General features: G+C 38.1%; 1 protein-coding gene across 6 annotated transcripts in view; it reads right to left on the minus strand.

The window, feature by feature from the left end:
• Window positions 1-17,321, minus strand: part of LOC136863178 (general transcription factor IIH subunit 1) — a 506,000-nt gene that overhangs the window by 125,586 nt on the left and 363,093 nt on the right. The window lies entirely within an intron of this gene.

Here is a 17,321-nt window from a genome sequence, read left to right on the forward strand (position 1 = left end):
ATTTCGTGAATATCGGGCTACTCTTATACTTGAAGTGACGCTTTAAGTGAATCAATGTATTTCAGTTGCGCATAGTTGAAATCTCATCCGGCCGCGGGGTAGGAAGCTCCTAAAATGGCTGCGATGCTGAGGGGTTAAGGTACAGCCCCAGCATTTGCCTGGTGTGAAAATGGGAAACCATGGAAAACCATTTTCAGGGCTGCCGACAGTGGGGTTCGAACCTACTATCTCCCGAATACTGGATACTGGCCGCACTTAAGCTATCCAGCTCGGTTTCAACATGTCTTTTTTGTCCTCTAAATCCCATAGTTCCACCCCATACAGTACTCTGCCTAGCACAAGCATCTTTAAAACCAGTCTCTGCAGGCTGTAATTTATACCAGGGAATTTTGATTCTAGGATGTTGACCACCGAAAGTGCTGCGGCCCCCTTCCATTTCGCTGTCCTAACTTGATCATTCCAGTCTCCTCTCCTGTTTATAATTATCCCCAGATATTCTAGTTTGCTTACCTCTTCAATCTTCACTCCCTGTACCACCCATATCCTTTCATTCTTCCTTCTCTTAGTTTTACTTACTACCATCACCTTTGACTTACTTCCATTAATTCTCAGTGACCATTTCCTTGCAAACTCCTCCACCATGATGAGGCTTTTCTGTAACCTCCCCCTGTCAGGCCTAGTAGGATCACATCATCAGCAAATATTAAGCCTGGTACCTCTAACCCATTTAACGCTGGCACCGCCCAGCTATTTCCACCGTGGTCCTGGAGGACCATGCTCTATTGGTGAAAAATATCTAATTCCCTCCTCTAACCCATTTACCGCTGGCACCGCCCAGCTATTTCCACCGTGGTCCTGGAGGACCATGCTCTATTGATGAAAAATATCTAATTCCCTCCCTCGGAATTTAGAATTTTCCATCCTGGAGGATGTCATTAACGAACAGAAGAAATAATATGGGCGACAGCTTACAGCCCTGTTTCAGACCTACTTTGCATTCTATTTGGCTGCTCAACCGATTATCCTCCAATCTAACCCTACAATATACCTTTCTATATATCGCTTCAATCGCTTTGATCATTTTACTAGATACCCCCACTTTCTCTAATTTTTCTAATAGTGCTCTTCTACTAATCGTGTCAAATGCTTTCTCAAAGTCTATTGCAGCTAGGTATACTTTACCCCATTTCCTATCCAGATATTTTTCTATGATCATCTTGACGGTCATTATACTATCTGTTGTTCTGCATCGTCTCCAAAACCCCCCTTGATAGATTGACAATTTCGACTGTCTCTCAGCCCAATCACTTAGCCTGTTCGCCAGTACCCTTGTGTAAACCTTACTCAGTGAGTCCAGCAGTGTTATTCCTCTATAATTTTTTGGTAGATTTCTGTAGCCTTTCTTTTTGTAAATAGGACATATTACACCAACTTCCCATTCTTTTGGGTAGTTCCCTCCTTCGAAAATCCTGTTGAAAAGTTTAATTATACCTTCTACTATCTGATCGTGTTTGCCTATTTCCTTCCAAAAAATGTTGCTTATACCATTACATCCTCTTGCTGATTTACTCTTAAGATTGCTCAGCACCCTCGTCACTTCATCCCTCGAGATCTCCTTATCCAGTTCCTGAATGTGAACCTCTAGATTTCTCCCTCCTGTCATTTCCATTTCTACCTTTTTCTATTTGTCTTCACCTCCTAAGAGCCCCTGAAAATAATCAAACCATTGATCGTCCGCTATATTCGGTTTGCCAACCCTTTTCGCTCCCTTGTTAATTTTATTAAATCTATCCCATACTCTATCCACTTGTTTCATTTTGCACTCCTTGTTTATTAGCTATGTTTGCTCTTTCATCCATATTCTCTTTCTCTCTGCGATTTTTAATTTGTATTCTTTTCTTAGATTACAGAATGCTATTCTTTCTTGACACCCTCCCTTCTTCCCAAACTCTCTTAGTGCCACCATCACTAATTTTCTTATTTTCTTTACATTCATTGTTGTACTAGCCCTCTTCATTCTTCTTCAATCTGCTAGGGACTCTATTAGCCTTTGCCATAATTTTAATTGGGTATTCGATCAACTCAAGTGCTTTATCAGTATTACCTTCTCTCAAGGCCTCTTCCCATCCACACCTAATTACATCCAGCTCCTTCTCTAAAAGGGCATTTAGCTCCTGTGTTGTCTTTTCCGTCCACCTGTATTTAGTGTAGCTAGTGCCCTTCCCCATGCATCTCTTTACCTCCTCTCCCTCTATTTTTCCCTCGCTTCTTTCTAAAATTACCCATACTGGTGCATGATGGGACTCAGCAGAGTCTCCAACCTGCATCTTTTTGATATACTCTAGCATGTCCTCTGTACACAATATTAAATCAATCACACTCCCCCACTGTTCCATAATGAAAATCAGCTCCCCCCCCCCCCCTCCCATCTCCTTCCCGCCATCTATTCAAAATATAAAATTGGCCTGTGGCACATAGCTCCAACAGGTTTGATCCATACCCATTCCTTTCTTTATCTGCACTTCGCCTTCTTACCTCATCGTCATCTCGTCTTCTTTGCTATAAACAGGACACAACTCTCCTATTCTGGCATTCCAGTCCCCGAATAACAACAATCCATCTTCATCAAATTTCCCTCTTATGGTACTCGCTTCTATAACTAATTCCTCATAGAAATTTTCGTTCGCGTAGGCAGAGTTCTGTGGGTGGCAATATGCAGAGGCCAAACATATCTTCCTTTCCCTCCCTTTTTCCTTCCCCCCACTAAATCTGGCCCAAATTACTTCCTCCATCTGGTTGTCAAGAACTTCTACTAGCTCACTAATCTCTACTTTTATCAATAGCGCTATTCCTCCCGGAGCTCTCCCTTTTCCGCTCTTTTTTCTCCTGGATTTATATTTTACCTCATACCCTTTCCATTTTATCTCTTTCCCAAATTCAAGCCAGGTTTCTAGTAGTGTCACAATGTCAAAGCTTTCTGTCGTTTTAATAACTGCCTCATTACCTAATTTATTTAGTAGCCCTTCAATATTTATAAACCCTATCTTCCAGTCTAGCTATGACTTCTCCTCCCGTCCTTTCTGGTTATCTCCCTTAGTTTTATTTCTTGTTTTTCTGCCCCTTTCCTCTTCTATTCCCATTCCATCTTTCTTTTGCCCTTTGGGGCGCAGCCTGTCGTGCTTTTCTTCCGCATGTCTACTTTTCTTACCCCATAAGTCTTTTAGGCTTAAACTTCTCCCTCTATTCAGGGCGTCTCGACCTTTTATTTCCTCTCGTGCTCCTTGTTCTTTATTGGACACTTGCCTACTTACATTTAAACTTCCCAGATCTTGTGAGTTAACTTCTGTCGGCACTGGCTGACTCCCTGTTTCAGCTTCCGCACTGCTCACTGGACTGCTCGGTATGCTGACCCCTGACATGCACTACTTACTTGCTTCATTGTCCCGCACTGCATCCTCTTCTGTCTTCCTGTCAGCTAGCCTGTTTTCTTCTCGTTTTAGGTTTTCGTCAATCATCTGCAACTTCTCCACTGTCCAACGCCTTACCCACTTTCCGTTTGAAACTATTAACTGCTGTCCCCTGATATGTCCTCTGAGCCCTTGACTTCGTGCTCTAAATAGATGAGCTCTTAAGGTATTTAAGCACTTACTGCCTTCACTTCCCAAATCTCTTCACACCCATAACTTCTCGCCTTGAAGATTGTTCGCATTTCTTATGATAATTTCCACCATGAGAGATGATATCAGTTTCACTCTGATACGCCTGCTCCCCCTCACTTTTCCAACCCTTTCCACATCGTCAATATCCACTTCGCTAAAGTTGATCTTCATCTTGGTCTGAATTACATCAACCACCTTGTATATGAGTTCAACTTTAACTTCTTTTACCCCTTGGGCCGATGACCTCGATGTTAGGCCCCTTTAAACAACAACAACAACAATAATAATAATAATAATAATAATCATCATCATCATCATCATCTTTTACCTCTTCCTTCACTCTGTATATAAAAATACATTTCTTCATGCGTTCCGGTCCACTGTTCGCCTCTACTTTCTTCAATTTCGTTACCTCTTCTTCCAGGTTTTTGACTTTTCCCTTCAGTTTCCTGATTTATTCTTCATTATTTCCCCGTCTCTGTCGCTACCTCTTCAGTTTCGTCCTTTATCCATCTCTCCAGCTCTTCGAATTTACTTGACTGGTTCTGGAACATCTGCTTTAGTTGTTCTGTTGTACAGACATCCTTCACCTCTTCTCTGACTATTCCTTTAATAGCCAATATTGGCAAATCATGATGATATGCAGCATCAAGTAGGCACTTACCAGCACTGATTTGCACAGGAACATTTTCAGAGGGGGTTGTCGCAGGTGCAAATAAGTGAAATACCCTCTTAATAATGAGGCAATACAAATGTTCATGGATTATGTACATCTGTTTATAGCAGACAATTGTCACCCACATACAATATATCTCCCACACACCACATTAGAGAATGCTGTTGAATAGGATTTTATGTATATAAAACATGTTGTAATATGTAGAGTAATATGCTGCATCACATCATTATTCAGAATTACAAATGACACCCTACATTTATAAGTAAAGCTGTGTAATGTGACGACAACTTGTACATGCTTTCATAACAGTCAATATACCGAGCTCGATAGCTGCAGTCACTTAATTGCGGCCAGTGTCCAGTATTCGGGAGATAGTAGGTTCGAACCCCACTATCGGCAGCCCTGAAAATGGTTTTCCGTGGTTTCCCATTTTCACACCAGGCAAATGCTGGGGCTGTACCTTAATTAAGGCCACGGCCGTTTCCTTCCCACTCCTAGCCATTTCCTGTCCCATCGTCACCATAAGACCTATCTGAGTCGGTGCGACGTAAAGCAACTAGCAAAAAAAAAAAAAAAAAAAAAAAAAAAAACAGTCAATAATACTTTTCAACCATGTCTACAAGGATCTGTTAATACACTAACCACCTCCATAATCCTTTCACATCTTTCATCCAAAAATCATTGAATAGCTTAATCATCTCCAATGTCTCTGTTTCCCATACATTCTGTGCCCTGTTCTATCAGTCCTATAGGAAACCAACTCTTTCCCATAAGCCTCACAGATTCCGCACCGAAGGCATTGTTGACACACAACTCCTAATTAAGTTCATTCCTAACTTACCCTCTATCTGTTTATATGAATATCCTTTTCCCATCAAAATAAAGCAGTGACAGTTGAAATTGTGATCATAGCCAGAGGACCTCCAGTTTTATGTGGAACATGAAACACGGAACACGGCTTTTCAATTCAAAACTCCCCACATGCATCGGCCAGGATGCCAACCACAGTTGCCTTGATGAGAAGCTGTAACAATGCCACTTGGTTTCATGGCCCCCAAAGCCACCACTACAATCTATTCATTTTAGTTATCCTTTCAACTACTTCGTTGTCTAGTATATAACATGCTTAAGAATAAGATACTCCTAGTCTGCCCAGATTCTGCCCCCATATAGAAAAGTATATTCTTCAAAAAAGCAATCTACAGCCAATTTGGTCTGCCAACTCCCCCTCTCACAATATAATGACTTGCAACTCTGTATTCACCGAGTTGGATTACTTGTATCTTGATTCAATGTCTCTCATTACAGAGTCATTCAAGGAAAAGTACTTAAAATGGTCTATCAGTTCAAAATATATATAGGGTAAACTTCTAGGGATGTTAGAAGAGACAAAAATAAATAATATTTTATTAAAAATTACTAAATATTTATTAAATAAGTGTTGGATGCACTCAGAAAGGTCGTATGTTGATGGTGCTCTGTCTTTCCATTATGATAAAGTATTTATTTCATAACAAAGCAGATTCATTTTGTATGCAAGTGATCCAGTGTTTGTATTTGGTGATTGTACAACTAACCAAGACTAGTGATGATGATGATGATGGTGCTGATGATTGGATGATTGTTGTTTTGAAGGACCTATCATCCAGGTCATTGGCCCCTACCAAGATTAGGAATTAGTTTTTCCTTTTAAATTTAGATTGCATGGTTGTGTTGATGTTTGTAGTTACGTTTACTTTGTTTCGACTTTGAGTTGGGGGAAAAAAGAAAATAATATTCCCTTTTTTTGTTTCAATATCTGTAGTTCTCTCGGTAGAATACACAGTTTTTATATTTGTATAAGCCGGGTACTATACATGGTATTTTGAGCAGCTCTTTAAGATATGTTGCATCTATCACAAAGGAGATAATTTCTTTAAATAAATAATATGATAGAGTAAAGATTAATCAGTTAATTTCTATATTCCGATATTTGTAGCTCAAGTTTCTGAGAGAAGTTACTGAGTAATTACTTTGGACATCTTCCTTTGTACTTCAGAACTTTCAGAATTTAAGGGCAGTTTTAATTTCTGATGTGCATAGTGGAAAAACTAACGTATATAACCTGTCTAAGTATTTAGTTTTAACTACATTTCTATTGTTTCACTTAATCTGTTGTACCAATAAGATAAGCTTAAGTGAGTTCAGGATGATAATAATAATAATAATAATAATAATAATAATAATAATAATAATAATAATAATAATAATAATAATAATAATAATAATAAGCCAAAGTAATACTGTAGTGTAGTCAATTTATTAGTATATTGCTTGTTTTACTGTCATGTAATTCTTATGTAGTATACAGTATTCTGTTTTGATTTTTTTAGATTCACTAAATACATTCTTTTTTGTTGTTGATTTTTCATATTTCCATGAAGATTCAAGATTCAAGACCTGGTGTACAGAGTGGGGGTGGAAGTGGGCATAAAGGAGTATGAGAAAAAAGAGTTTGAGAGAGATAATCAGGATTTTAAAGGAGGACAGGAATGAATCTAGGTCTCCCTCAAACGATGTACAGAATATGGTAGGTATATAAGATGGAAGGGAAGGAAATTGTGGAATACAGGTAGGCTAATGTTTTAAGGTGAAGGAAATTGAGGATCAAGAGGTCTAGTCTGGGGCAGAGTATAGGAGAGGTATCAGTAAGGAATCTGTACGAGTCACTGCACGTAAAACAGCAGAGGGAAGATGGAAGGGCGGTTGATAAGAGGAAAGGGAAAGGTAGGAAAGAGAAATGCAGGGAAGAAGGCAGGATAAGGGAGGTAGAACAGGGTCATGAGAGAGAGAAAAGGCAGTTCCGGAAGGGAGGGGTATCTAATGAGGTGGGTGAGGTTGAGGTCCTGGACATGGGAGTCTCCATTGTTAGACATGTGGGGAAAGTGTGTGGATGAAAGGGAACCAGGATAGTGTGTTATCCAGGAATAAGGTTACGGCAGATGTTGAAGAAAGCAGGAGGCAAGGAGGGTAAGGAGGAGGTGGTAGTTTCTCATATGGGTACCAATAACATAAGGCAAGCAGGAATAAGTACCGCCATAGCTGGGGATGAGGGATCTGGTTAATACAGCACAGGAAAAGAATAAGGGTGCCGAGACTGTTATCAGCGGGAAACTGTGTAGGAGGGTATTGACTGGAGGGTATTTGGAGATTTAAACTTATCAGACTAACGGTTGACATGTCAACCAATAGGTAAGGAAGTCAGCTAGGACTTGGGGTTGATTTCTTAACCATAGCACTGCTCCTTGAAATGGACAAGCGGTCGCATGGTTTGCTCGGAATTCTGGCTTATAAAAAGGATCTTCTCGTTCTTTTACTGATAAATGTATCATCATTAATCTGAACAGTTGTGGCACCGTCCGACATAACTGGAATGGCGTGCAAACACTTCGGACTTACAGTTTTGAAACTGTAGAAGGGAGATACTACAAGCAACGTAGAGGGAAAATTGTGCACGGTAAGTGGGAAAGATAACAGTGAAGTGTATGTGCTCATTAACAAGCACAAACCCACAAACTGGTCACTTTATGGATGACAATAACAATGCACCAAAACCCCCATTGTCGAGAGTTTGACAATAGCGATCTTATGGCCTATACTTATGATATATCCTGCTGAACATAATTACTAAAACTCATAACAGTCATCTATATTTACTGTGTTAAAAAAATAACACATAGTAGGCTGTGTTCGAACGTACGACCTCATGAATACCAGCCCACCTCGTCACTATGCCACAACAGTAGCATGCAGAACTGATCCATTTTAAGATGTGGATGTCAGGCCATGCTCAGACCGTTGCCCAACAACATGTAACACTGCCTTTCTCTGAATAGCAGGTAAGGGATCCAAAGGCAACTTCCATTCAAAAGAGCGGCCATTGATTTTTTTGAAAGCTGTACATACGTACGTCAGTCCTTCTGTCAGTCTAACATTATAGACTGTTATGCCCTTCAGTATTCAGTCGGCAAACGTCCATGAATTTACTAAACGCCTCCACAATCCTCTATTTGTAACTAGCTCTGTGGCCTGGTATCGATCTATACCTCTTATCTTTAAATCATTAGAAACAGAGTTGAACCATCGTTGTTTTGATCTCCTTCTACTTCTCTTACACTCCACGACAGTGTCCACTATTCTCCTAAGTAACCTATCCTGCATTCACCTCAAATGCCCCATTACTGAAGCCAGTTTTTGCCGTACAGCTTCACTGAGTTCATTTAGGAACACAAAATTAAAAATATTAACCATCAATGAGGACATTAGGTTCAACCAAGAATGCTCAAAACATAACCTAACTCCTAACTTTGTTAATCTGAAAAGCAACATTAATATCCTGTCAACACGCCGTCAAAATAGCACGGACAACATTGTTAAAAAGTGAAATCAAGAGCCTACGTGCAAAGAAGGATCAGTTAAATGAAGAAGCTTTTCTCCTTCATCTACAACTAATGAACACATACAATAAACTGGAATGGACCTGTCTTACAACACATATTCACGAATACATAAGAATTAGACATGAGAAAAAAATGAAAAACAATTAAAAACAAATTAAGTAAGCTTAAGAAAAAAAGACATATGTAATAGCTTTGATGATTTAGCTGGCAACATTTTGGACACACCTTTAACCCAAAATGAAACCAACTTATTAAAACAAGGTCACAGACACAATCTTAAACAAAACCTTAACAATGCCAGACTAAAACAGCTAATAACAGAGACTGAATCAGCTATCCAAAAAGTCCCTGATAACCAATTTGAATTGAGTGAGTTCGGATATGTACAAGGTTTAGCTAGGATAGCACGAGGAAAGTAGTGGACTGTAGGTATAGGACACAAGGTAGGTAGCCGGTTCATACCACTGGATTCCTATGGAATTATTAACATAGATATATTTACACACTTAAATACACACGTGATACACAATACAAGAACACTCCCCACACATATTTAAACTTGCATAAGAATTCCGAATGTGCTAGTTGCACTATGTCAACAACGTCTTGTATCACGCAACCAACCGTCACCGCTTCATCTCACACCCTCCCCACTCCGGATGGTGGCAGGAAGTAGCCGGTAAATCAATATCGAACTCTTTGGAAGCCATTTCAAAAATACAATCAACAAAAATAAACGAGGAAACTATAATGGGCTCATATGATGTGACCAACATGTATTCCAACATTCCTATTAAAGAGACCATAGACTTAATAGAAGAAAACTTCAATAACCAAGACTAAGTCACATACAAAATGATGAAACAGTAAATTTATTAAGTCTCATATTAGACAATAATTACTTCACTTTCAATGGAAAGTACTACCAGCAAAACACAGGTTTACCGATGGGGGGGGGGGGGGTCCACTATCAAGTTTCTTAGTCAACATTTATGTATAAAACCTTGAGAAAACCACATCTAAGGAAATAAAATTATGGGTCTGTTATGTTGACAACACAGCAGTATTTTTAAACGGAGACCTCATTTCTCCTGAAACACTTCTGGGTTGTTTAAATTTGCTTGACAGTAACATCAAATTCACTATGGAAAAAGAAAACGATAAATAAAACACTTCTGGGTTGTTTAAATTTGCTTGACAGTAACATCAAATTCACTATGGAAAAAGAAAACGCTACAAAGTTAAATTTCTTGGACCTCACATTAACAAAAACACAATAGGATAGATTTCTATATTTTTAGCAAACTCACACAGTCCATCACCACCATCAACAAAAGCGTCAACCATCCATCAACTTGCAAACAAGCAGCTTACAACAGCTATATTAATAGATTAAAAATTTCCATGAATAGTGAAAACAAACTGAAAGAAATTAGAATAATACAACAAATTGCTAAAGCAAATGGCTACAACCCAGAAATGATAGACAAAATCATACATAAAAGAGAAAAACCATGAGAGAAGGAAGGAAATCTCTGAACGTAGTTAATTTGTTACATTTAAGCATTTTAGAAATCAAGTTTTTAAAATCAGTAATATATTCATGAAATTTCAACTTAAAACAGCATTTAGAACTAGAAATAAAATATCAGAACACACACACACATATACAGTATATATAAAATGCACACAGTATCAACAAAAATGATGTCTATACCAATTTGGGAGTATGTAGGCTCACTTGTGACGACCGCAAAATGTTTCATACAGGAAGGACTGGCCGAGCCTAAATTCAAAGATATCAAGAACATTTCAGTGTAATAAAGTACAACAAATATTCAGCTTTTGCGGAACACAGTTATAACAACAATCATAACTTTTTAGGGATTGAAAGGACGTGAAATTAATTGTTAAAGGTAATTATGGATTTGAACTGAATACCCGTGTGAACATAGAGATATTTCTGGCGTAGGTAACGGAACCTGATAAAATTTTAAATGAAACAGTCGCAAGCAACATATTGTTCTCAACCTTGAGGTGATGTATTATCATGTGCTTCTAGCGTGCCCTGTATTTAAAGTTGAATGTTTGTCTTATACTATAGAGCGTTCCAACATTAAATTGCAGTACAGCGTAGATGGAGCGCGCTGTTGGGAAATCGATTTGTGAAGATCACGCTCGAGTGTGACTCAAACAGGGCGTCACAGTTCCACATTTTTCGTTTGTAACTTTGTAATTTCAGTTCATTCATTCATAAACTGATATTTGTAGGATGGTAAAATAAATACAATATACCTTAATCAATGTCATTGCTCTCGGACATTGCACGTACACCTATCATTTCTGCAAGGCCTGATGTTCGCGCTTTTGATGAACCGGGTTTGGGAGATGAACTTGAGGATGATCTGGACGATGAAGAAAGTCTTATTAAAACTGTTCATCGTCAACATCGTCCTGTAATTCATCTGCTCTCCATAAATCTCTTTATTTTTCTTTACTTCGTTCACGTAATTTGCTCAATTGTCCACCGTAATGTTCTTACACGCAGCGGTTATTAAATTTATCATATCATTTTTGTTTAATGATACGTTATGATACCGGATGTAGTTTTCACCTGGGACCACACCATCTCAATAGGGTTTAACTCGCAGTGATAAGGCAAAAGACGTAGAATCTGCCAACCTGCTGCTTTTGCCATTTCATCCGTTCTCTGCTTATCATACAGGGCCCTATGCTGAGAAGCAATGTGCAAAAATTCTCGCTTGAACACCCGACGCACTCCACTTTGCACAATTTCATCATATTTAATTTTCCTTGCATTTTTCTGCCGTCATCCTCTTTTTTGCTATTTTTTGGCGGGATTTCGCAAAGGACCATGTGTGTGTTCCTTCCTTATAGCACAGATTGTTTTTTCGGAACAACCTGTAGCTTTAGCCATTTCAAAGACTGCGCTACTCACATTCATAGTCTTTAAAAAATAATCCAGGACACTCATAATATTGTGTTCTTTTCCCCTGAGTTTACCTACGGCAAGTTTCTTTTTAATTTGACAATCCATTGTACATCCTTCTGCACTTTTTCTTCGAACTAAGAAGCCCCCGCACGAGCATGAACTCACACCTACATAGACTACACAAACACAATTCACTTGTCCTCAAGAACCATATATTTATTACTGATATTTATTTAATCAATCTTATAATACTGATTAAATGAACACCAGTGCACACGACTGTCTGTATATTTAAATGCTCACTATTCGGGAGATCTCTACTGGTCAGCCAGACAGCCAGCCGAGTCACTCGTGAAACGTAAACAAGCGAGATATTCTCCCTGTCATAAATTAAGAAATAAGCAAGATAAGGAATTGAGGTATGGTTTAAAAATAACTTCCATATCCGCTTTAATCACGCCATGCCAAGTCAATAGCAAAGACGGTGGCCAGCGACTGACTTTTTCGTGTACACCTTTCTGCCTTTGTTCTTTGAACTACGGAACGTTTCTTTTTAATTTGATGATCCATTGTACATTCTTCTACACTTTTTCTTCGAACTAAGATCCCCATGCACGAGTACGAACTTACAAACCACACAAACGAAATACACTTGCCCTCAAGAATTGTACATGTCACTGATATGTATTTACCGATAATCACTATTATACATACTACTGACAAAATGAGCACTGCACTGCATGCGACTGTCTGGAAATGTTAAAAGCGCATGTTTGGGAGATCACTACCGGTACTTCAGCCAGCCAGCCAGCAAGCCAGCCGAATCTCGTGCGAAACCAACATTCAAGGAGACATTCTTCCTGTCACAAATTAAGAACTAAGCAAGATAAGAACTTCGGGATTGTTTTAAAAATAACTTCCATACCTGAAGTCCATTTGCCTCGCTTTGATACCCCATGCAAATTCGATAGGAAAGACGCTGGCCAGCGAATGACTTTTTCGTGCCTGCACATAAAAATCCCTGAACATGACTGAAAATAAATGCATATACTGCATTTTGTTTTCATTTAAATTTAAAAGTGAAACTTATCTACATCGAGCTGAAATATTATTTTACCAGCAGTGAAAAAATTAGGAAAATAATGAATATAAAATAGGAGTTATGACATAAGTTCTATGGAATGAAGATTTTTCATTTGGTGTAAGTTTCAATTATATTACCATTTTCACACGAAATTATCTTTTTACATTTTTTTTTGTTAATGGCATCAAATGCGCCTAGAAATTCTGTACATAAAACAATATTCACCCATTTTAACTGATAACATTCTGATTTACAGATATTTGGCAAACCCGCTGCATTAGAGTAGGACAGCGCAAAACATGGGAGAAGGAAAGAGACGGAATTATCCCACTACTGCTGTACTGCGTTTTAAGGTTGGAACGCTCTATAGATCAACAGCCTGAGCACGGGTATAAGCCAGCCCTTCCTATGGTATGTCATATATACTTTTTACATCGTTATTAAGTTTTATACGTATTGTGTGCATACTCTTACACTTGTTTTTTTCTTTTTCTTATTTTACAGTAGATCTCAACAGGGCTCCTTTTTAACTGTTTAAAACTTATTATAACTCACTGTGACAACACATTCATGTGAAATCAAATGTTTCAAAATAAATTCAACAAGGATGATGGACCTTAGTCCAAAAACCTGTTTTGAAATAAAAGTTAGTGTGCTGATATGAGTGTATATGATTAAAAATAATATAAAGTTCCTAACATATCCCTTATCTCCTCATTCTAAGTACCCACCTGCCATGGTTTCCACCTGTTTTTTCTGGTGATAATTCTCGCTACTTTTATGGCTGTTACTTTTAACTTATGAATGGGATATCCTGAGTCCACACAACTTTCACTTCCATGAAGCAAAATTGGTCTGTAAACAGGCTGATGTGAAGATAGTTACGTCCGGGAGCCGACTTCTTTCTTACAGAATAGTGTACATTTTCTTTACGAAATAAATACTACCCTTAATGTCAAGTGCAAGTGAACACATACCAAAAATTGTTGTGTTATTAACTGCATACAACAAAATGCTTCCGTTTATCAAAATAAATCCAACTAACTCCACTCAATTTGTTTTAAAGTACAAAGCACTATAGGCTTTGTCTTTGCGAAATTCCCACAACCAATAGACTTGGTTCCAGCCTCACAACCACTTCCCATACAAGACGCAGAGTTAAGATGCAGTCCAGATTTATGATAACAGTATGAGCCTTACTTTATCATTGGGGTTCCAATCTATTATCCTGGGTATTACTCCACACACAATATCTTCACATTTATTGGGTTCACAAACCGTTTCTTGATATTTTGCATCATGTAAATTTCTGAAATGCTTCTTGTGATAATTTTCCACGCAATTTATTTATCCTGTTTTTATGATGCATGTCACTGGTAATATAGTTCCTCGCATGTTTGGTTCCACCAACCATCATTACCACATCACTTGATTGCAAAGGTTGCACACAGGAGAAGATGTGTATTTCACTGATATTACCAAACATAAGACACAAAGTTGCACTTTCAGTTCACAGACAATTCCTCTCAATTTCCTACTATCTACCACTGATTAATTTCTTTAATAATTTCATTTTATTGCTGCATTTAGGACAAATAGTCTCATCCTCTGATAACTAAAGCCTATCTAAGGCATTTGATCGGATAAATCATGGGAGACTACTGGCAAAAATGAGTGCAGTTGGACTAGGCGAATCAGTGACTGAATGGGTACTTGTATCTATATGTAATCAAGGAATCAAGTCACAATAAGAATGTTTTAAAAAAATAGACAAAGGTTTTGCTGAATAATTAATTACAGGAAGACGTTTACACCGTTTTCATATGTTTCGATAATAGAAGTTACTTTGTATAATGTATTCTCATATTATAAAAGGGTAAATGTAAGTGCTATTAAATGCTAACTTGAATAGAAAAGTAAAGTTTTGGACTTGATTCTTTTGTGCTCTGAATGTATTTTCCTTATATCCTCCTCTTTATTATAGGCTTCTGGTTTTATTAAGGAAACAGTAAAGGAAATACCTTTCTTGAATATATAATTATAATTTTCTTCTCTATGTCTGCTTACAACAAATATTTCCAAACAGGAAGTTATACGATTCAGATTCAAAGAAATATGTATTCACCTTCATCTGCTTGCACTTGCAAAGCTGAGAAAGCTCTTGTGGCAGTTTCACACGGTAGGCTCTTGAAAAAATGATGATGCACAGGCGGAATGTATAACAGTAAATCCTCCATGTCCTCTTTCTTCACTTTTGTTTCTGGTCAATGTTTGGTATAAAGATGGCCTTGCTGGATGCTACAAAGGTGTGTTATGTGATGGTCTGGAGACTTCTTTCTTATGTCAACTTCGTCAAATTGCTTATCAGGGTTCAGAGTCTGCTTAAACATCAGGGTAAAAGGAGATTCTCTTTTATTACGTAACCATCACATAGTCAGGCAGTTGATGTCATAACCATCAACAGTATTTTTCTTTTTCTGTTCGTTACTGAATTCTCCAAGTTTCTGGTGGATAAGAAGTCTGAGAATTTCATTTCAATGACCTCAAATATAGGAAACATTTTCTTTGCTTATCTAACGATATCCATCCATCCAATCATTTGGTGTGTAAATGTGCGAGATTTTCCTACTGGCTTTCTCCACTAAACCAAAATCACTGTCATTAGGTAAGTAAGAATGTCCTGATACCAAGAATTTGTGATGAATGGCTGAGACATTCATGCTCGGATCTTGACACAACTTCATCAGAGACAATGACATTTTAATGTTCCTGTTTTGGCCAGTACAAGAGTCTAAATACAAGATTATTTTCTCATGTACAGAGGTATGTGCTTTAAGATGATGCACTAAACATGAAGCTAGCTCTTGAGATCCCCTTCCTCCCTCAGTTTCAGACCACATGTACATGAATGATTTTCCCCAATTAACAGAAAATATTCCAAAATTGTAGACATACAGGTTTCTTTTATAATAAGCTGTTGAGGTAGTTAGCTTTGGGAATGCGAGGGCATTTTGCAAGTTAAATGTAAGGACATAAGTTTCATCAGATGCATTTCCTTTATCTTCTTTAAAACATTGTTTTGCTTGGTCTACTTTCACTAGATGAATATTTTTTGCAGTCTGTAAAGCAGCCCTCTTTTCAAAGTTCTGTTCACATTTAATTTGCAATTCCATTTCATCACACATGCGGCAGGTGTCCTTTAAGGGTGCTAAACACATTCTAATAGTATTTCTTTTTCACTGGGATTTCATGTTTGTCTTCACATTGTTTTACATACAGCTCATACATTTTCTGTATCGTTAAATCAGGATGGAGATATTTCCTTTCCGGGTTCTTCTCTCAAGTGTAATGGCTTTGTAAAGATAGGAAAGATGCTACATATTCAACAACTTTAGTATCAATTTTATTGGCTGCCTTCTTCCTACCCCGGCCATCCAATACACTAATAACGTCATCTTTACTTATACACGTATACAGTCTTTTCCCCCTAATTTGAAAGGTATTAAAAAAATACTTCTTACACATCCTTCCTATCTAATATTTCAAAACTTTAAAAGTTTACAGATGTAAAAATTGATATTTAGAATCTCCTTTAAAAATAAGTTGGAAGGAAGCAGCCATGGCCTTAATTAAGATACAGCCCCAGCATTTGCCTGGTGTGAAAATGGGAAACCACTGAAAACCACCTTCAGGGCTGTCGACAGTGGGATTCGAACCCACTATCTCCTGGATGCAAGCTCACAGCCGCGTGCCCCTGACCGCACGGCTAACCCGCCCGGTATTAATTGAATTAATTGTATGAGGACACTTATATCTAATAAAGACTGAAGTTGTTACAGGCGTGAAAATTGGTATTTGGATCTCCTTTTAAAATAAATAAAAATGCATTTTTGGGGGAAAAATCATCTTGGGGGCCGGGGGTGAGAAGGAGTTGAATTCCTTTTATGAGAACACATATCTCAAAAACTGAAGATGTTGTTACAGTCGTGATAATTGGTATTTAGAAGATCCATTACTAATAAAGAAACAAGTATTTTTTTAACGGAAAATTGGGAGAGTGTGAAAGGAAGTGAAAAAAAAGTGAATTCTTTTTATGGGGGTACTTATATCTCAAAACTGAAGGTATTTGGAATCTACTTTAAACATAGAAACAGGCCTTCGTTTTTTTTTGGGGGGGGGAGGAGGAGGGGGGAATGAGCTTAACGGCGGTGGGGTGAAGGACTTGAGACCTGTTGATTTTACTGTTCATAATGTACTTGTTTCTGATCATAAACCGATCATTTTTAATCTTTCCTGGGTTCGTTTTCAAGAGTCAGCTTTTCCTTTGGAGAACTTAAAGTTAGATTACAGTAGATTCTCCTAGCATATGGGGGTGAAGCTGATTCCTGCCCGTGGTGCCCCTGCTAAGGTAGTTGGAATTAAATTTCCATTACTGAACTGAACATCAGCACTTGGCAGTCAGACTGTCTCTCGAGATCTCCTGACCAATGGTACACAAACAAATGAC

The sequence above is a fragment of the Anabrus simplex genome, chromosome 2 (genome assembly GCF_040414725.1).
Source record: "Anabrus simplex isolate iqAnaSimp1 chromosome 2, ASM4041472v1, whole genome shotgun sequence".
In the NCBI taxonomy this organism is placed as follows: Eukaryota; Metazoa; Arthropoda; class Insecta; order Orthoptera; family Tettigoniidae; genus Anabrus; species Anabrus simplex.